The sequence below is a fragment of the Podarcis erhardii genome, assembly GCF_964252035.2.
Source record: "Podarcis erhardii genome assembly, chromosome: 7".
Classification (NCBI taxonomy): domain Eukaryota; kingdom Metazoa; phylum Chordata; class Lepidosauria; order Squamata; family Lacertidae; genus Podarcis; species Podarcis erhardii.
In genome coordinates this window covers 63,167,331-63,172,683 of record NC_138511.1, presented here as the reverse complement: position 1 = coordinate 63,172,683, position 5,353 = coordinate 63,167,331, and positions in this window count along the sequence as shown.

The window sequence follows — 5,353 nt, the reverse complement described above, 5'->3', positions numbered from 1 at the left end:
TCAGGTCTTTTCATTTCCTGTAGGTAGCTGACCATTGGCTGTGTTGGTTAAGGTTGATGGGAACTGCAGTCCTACTACATCTGGAGGGTCAGAGTCAAAGTAAAAAGAGCAATGTTACGCATGTGTGGGATTGATGGGAAGAGAAGAAGGGAAGAGGGATATTGTGGAGATGGAGAAGCTGTGGCCCTTTAGGTCACTCCCAGCCAACATAGCTTGTAAAATGTGGAGGGCTACAGGCTCCATCCCTGGAGTGGAGCAAGGCAACTGTTATCCAACTGGGCTTTAGAAATTGGTCTGTTGCTCAAACAACTCTGTTTTATTTTTAAACCCCTTTACTTCAGTGACGCTTGCCTCCACATTGCCGTGTGTAGGGCCCTAGCCTCAATATTTTATGTTCTGCATTCATAAGTTATAATGCACATGAAGCTTGCAACATTGATTGTGTTTTAATTAGTTTGTGGAAGAGTGGAGTTCTTCTGAGGGCTGTTGTGTGTTAATTAATTTAATTAACAAATGTGATTTAATTATGTTTTAAGAACACAAGGAGAGCCTTGCTGGATCAGGCCAGTGGCCCATCTAAGGCAGCATTCTGTTCTCCAGATGCCCCCAGCCTAGGAAGCCAACAAGCAACAATGCTCCCCCCTCCTTTGTTTTCCAGCAACTGGTATTCAGAAGCATTCTGTCTCCAGTAGACGTTGATAGCCTCGTCTTCCACAGGTGTCCTCTTTTAAAGCCATCTAAGTTGGTGGCCATTGCTGCTTCTTGTACAAGTGAATTCCAGCTATGTGACACCTTATGAAGAATGACTTTCTTTAGCCTGCTCTTCTCCCTTCTTTCTAGAATGCTCAGAGCAGTTTGCAAGGAGCTCTCGGTGATCTCTGATTCAGTGTTTGCTGAGGTCCACACAGTTTAGCTATAGCCCTGCAGACTTGTTCACACATGGCGTATAAGTGATCTGAAGAGCAAAGTAGAAGGCAGCCTCTAATGCAGACTCCCTCAAACTCAGCCCTCCAGATGTTTTGAGACTACAGTTCCCATCATCCCTGACCACTAGTCCTGCTAGGTAGGGATCATGGGAGTTGTAGGCCAAATACACCTGGAGGGCTGAGTTTGAGGAAGCCTGCTTTAATGCTTTGATCTCCAGCATCTCGGCTCTTGCAGAGTTTGTCTTCACACACGGAGGAACTTGTGCATCTAGTTCTCCTTTGATGTAGTGGCAGCTTTGCAAATAAGGATGGCAAACTCCATAGCATGTTGGCCCACACAGCCCTGTATTAATCTATAATCAGAACTGAATGGATATTTACAAGCCTGGTTCTCGGGGTGGCACTTGCACAACATATCTTAAATGACAAATAAACCGTACAGTGGTACCTCTGGATGCGAACGGGATCCGTTCCGGAGCCCTGTTCGCATCCTGAGTAGAACATAAGACACGACTGCGCGTGCGCGGGTCACGTTTCGCCACTTCCGCGCATGCGTGTGATGTCATTTTGAGCGTCTGCACATGCGTGAGCGACGAAACCTGGAAGTAACGCGCTCTGTTACTTCTAGGTTGCCGCGGAGCGTAACTTGAAAACGCTCAGCCTGAAGCACATTTAACCCGAGGTATGACTTTTCTTTGGAAAACCCACAAAAAAACTTTTCCAGGTGTTTAGGAGTGTGAAACTTTTCTCCAGCCCCAAGGGCCACATTTCATTCTAGACAACCTTCCAAGGGCCACATGCAAAAGTGAGTAGCTTTGGTTAGCAGCAAGGGCAGCACCTGTTAATTTACACTAACATCCTCTATTCTCCAGCCTGTCAAGGAAGAAGCACTATCAGAGTTCAGGGTTATACACATTGGGCTGGGGAGCGGTGTATGCCATGGGAAGGGTCCCAACAATCATATAGAAAGGCCCGGAGGGTCATATTTGACCTCCACCCTCATGCTTGGAAGTTTCCCATCCCTGTTTTAAAAGAACTAAGCAAGGACAGACAAATTCTGCACAACCATTGATTAAAAAAACAAAACAAAAACAACTAGCAGAAAGCTCAGTGAGTTCAAAGGATCTGTATGTGTGTTAAGAGAAAAGGGAGAATTGACTGCAACTTTGGCCTCAGGGCTTCCCTGTCACCTCCTTTCTTCTACCCTAGGCTGTGTTTTTCTTTCCTGCTTCATAGAGATAAATCTGTTGCCTCCATATCGCAGCATCCCTCCTGCCAGCCTGCTTGCTCAGCTTACTTGGTTGCTGATGACAGATCCATTTCCTCAGGCCATGCTCCAGGGTCAGAGGGCACCTTATTTCCTGCAGATGGGGGGAAAGGCTTGAGCAGCCATGGCTTTATGATTAGCAGATTACGGCCTGTCACTCCTTCAGGGTGTAAGACGTGCTGTCCTTTGCACTGCCTTACACATAGGGGACCTGTGTAAACAAGAATTGCTGAGTGCTTTAAGCAATTGCTGGCGAGATTTAGGAGTCCCCAGAGGAAGGGAGAGACTCAAAGACACTTGTTGATGTTAAAAATTAGATTGTTAATGGAGTTGGAGCTATTTTTCTGGAGTGACTCTTCCATTGGTGTCTGGATTTCCTGTGTCCATGCAAATATTTTTTGCCAAGTTCTGCTAAGCGTTTGCAAGAATGAGCGTTTTTTGCTCTCTTTGGCTACTTGCTCCATATTGCTTGGTGTCGGCTAGTTGCCCCTTCACACACCCAATTTCCCTATGCATTTGCACGCTCTGCTCAACATCTGTCTTCTAAATCTGCTTACTCTGGAGTAAACTGGCCCCCTTGCACAACAAGGTCAAAGAAATAGATCTGGAGCATTTGCGGCGTGAAAAGTTACTGGATATGTCCTGGCTGGAAACAAAGCAGGTTGGCACGCTTGACACGTTTGCAGGCAAAAACAGTACATTTATGTCCTCTCTTATATGTGCACGACTGCACATACCTCCAGTGCTGGAAGTGGATCCTGGAAATGGGGAGCCCCCTGGAGAGGAGTCCTGACTCGCAAGGAGACCCTTTCCAGAGTCCGAAGAAGATGTCCTCTTGAGGCTCTGGGGTCTCCTCATGAGCAGGAGGCTTCCCCATCTAACAGCTGGTATGTGGGGTAGTGCAGCAGCAGCCGCTTTCTCACCCATCAGCTGTGTGAGAGCCAAGCTGTCCCTCTGCTCTCCTGCGGGAGCTGCAGGAATAGTTTCTTCCTTGCCCATCAGCTGAGCTGATACAGGCAACTCCTGATTTTATGCGATTTCACGTATGCGCTCGGGGGTTGCAAAAAACACCATGTGTTCCCAATAAGAGGCTCACCTGAAGGGGTCCACAAGCTCCAAGCCTTGGCTTGGACTTGAAAGTTGATTGGAGGCCCCAGGGTTGTATCAAGAATTGGTCGGTGGAACCATCAGGCCTTGCCCCCAAGAGCTGATGCTCGCATAGCACATAGTTAAACTATGGAACTTGCTTCCATAGGAGGCAGTGATGGCCACCAATGTAGATGGCTTTTAAAAACGATCACACAAATTCATGACATGGGCTGCCAGGCATAAAAGGTTATGGCGTAATAAATTTGTTTGCTTTAAGGTGCTGTAGGACCCTTTGTGTGTTTTCCTGCAACAGATTAAACCTTTTTGAACTTTGTCCCATGTTCCTGTATGAGTCACTGTTCCACATCTGCTTCCTTTTTTTTTTTTTCAACGTCAAGAGAGAACAGTGACCTATACAGTGGTACCTCGGGTTAAGAACTTAATTTGTTCTGGAGGTCTGTTGTTAACCTGAAACTGTTCTTAACCCGAAGCACCACTTTAGCTAATGGGGCCTCCCGCTGCCATGCGATTTCTGTTCTCATCCTGAAGCAAAGTTCTTAACCCGAGGTACTATTTCTGGGTTAGTGGAGTCTGTAACCTGAAGCTTCTGTAACCTGAAGCGTCTGTAACCTGAGGTGCCACTGTACAGGGATGCAACAGGCAGCAAAGGAAGATCACTTGGTTGCATCTCTTGAATGGCAGAATGAGTCGATCACACCTAATGCAGAGAGGAGTAGAATTTGGCAGCCAAACCCAGTAAGAGGAAGCTAGAGTGATGAGCTCATGCAAAAGACAGCATGTGGTCTCCAAGGAGCCCTTTGTTATTTAATTTATTCCTTGAGGCACTTGCAGTTCCTGCACAGTAGGACACCTCCTAATGACTGAGAATTTGCTGCCTCCAAGTGGACACTGCAGAGAATTTCAGAAACAAAATCTAAACTCAAGACTCAAGTGCACACCTATGCGTCTGAGTTCATACTGAATTGAACAGGACTTACTGTCAGGTAAATATGCATTGGATTGTAGCAATAAATAAATCCCTGCAAAATTTGAATTTGTACTCATTAAATAACACCTGACAAACAGTGATACGCTTAAAAACTATTGAATAAAACAGGCATAGGCAAACTCGGCCCTCCAGTTGTTTTGGGACTACAACTCCCATGATCCCTAGTTAACAGGACCAGTGGTCAGGGATGATGGGAATTGTAGTCCAAAAACATCTGGAGGGCCGAGTTTGCCTATGCCTGGAATAAAAAGTGGACCTGCTATCTGACTATTCAGTACCCTCCACCCAAAGTGATGTGAAATACTTTGAACAACCAGCATGGCATTGTACTTTTTAATGTATCTGCATCCCACCAGTCCGCAAGGTGTTTTGCACACAGTCAATTATACACAACCTGAAATAATTTAGTGCAGAAAGCAGTGGTCTTTGAGTTCAGAGTGAGGAGGGGGAGGAGGTTTTGTGCTGCTCCAGATGAATGCACAGTTCTTTCCTGCTGAGGGAAAAAAGCTCCCTTCTGCCCAGGTTCTTATCCTCTCCCCCCTAGCTCTCAGGGATTAGTTGCTCAAGCCTTCTTACGTATGCAGGACTGACTGAATATGTCATTTTCTCTCTTTCACAGTGCCTAATTTTGCAATCTTAACTTCAGTTCTCAACATTTCCACATCAGTATGTGTATGTTTTAAAAGTTCCTCATGGAAATTCATCAGCAAATTTCTCCTTGATACACAATTTTGTATGCAATTTTCCCTATAGATACATCTTTTGCAAGAGATTTTCACCAATATGATGCATTTTTGTGTGCTCTCTTCACCAATATATGCATTTTAACACATGCTTTACCTAAATTATATGCATATCTGTACACATTACTTGGTTGGAGAACTGTACTGCAAAATTCAGAGAAATGGGAATTTTTAAAGATGGCTGAATTTTGGTATGCATATTGTTTTGGAAAGTGCAAATTTGGGAGGTTCCACTTTAACTGAAAACTGAATCAAATTCCTCCCCATCCCTGTTTCACACTGGTCCTGAAAGACCTACATTGGCTTCCAGTAAGTTTCC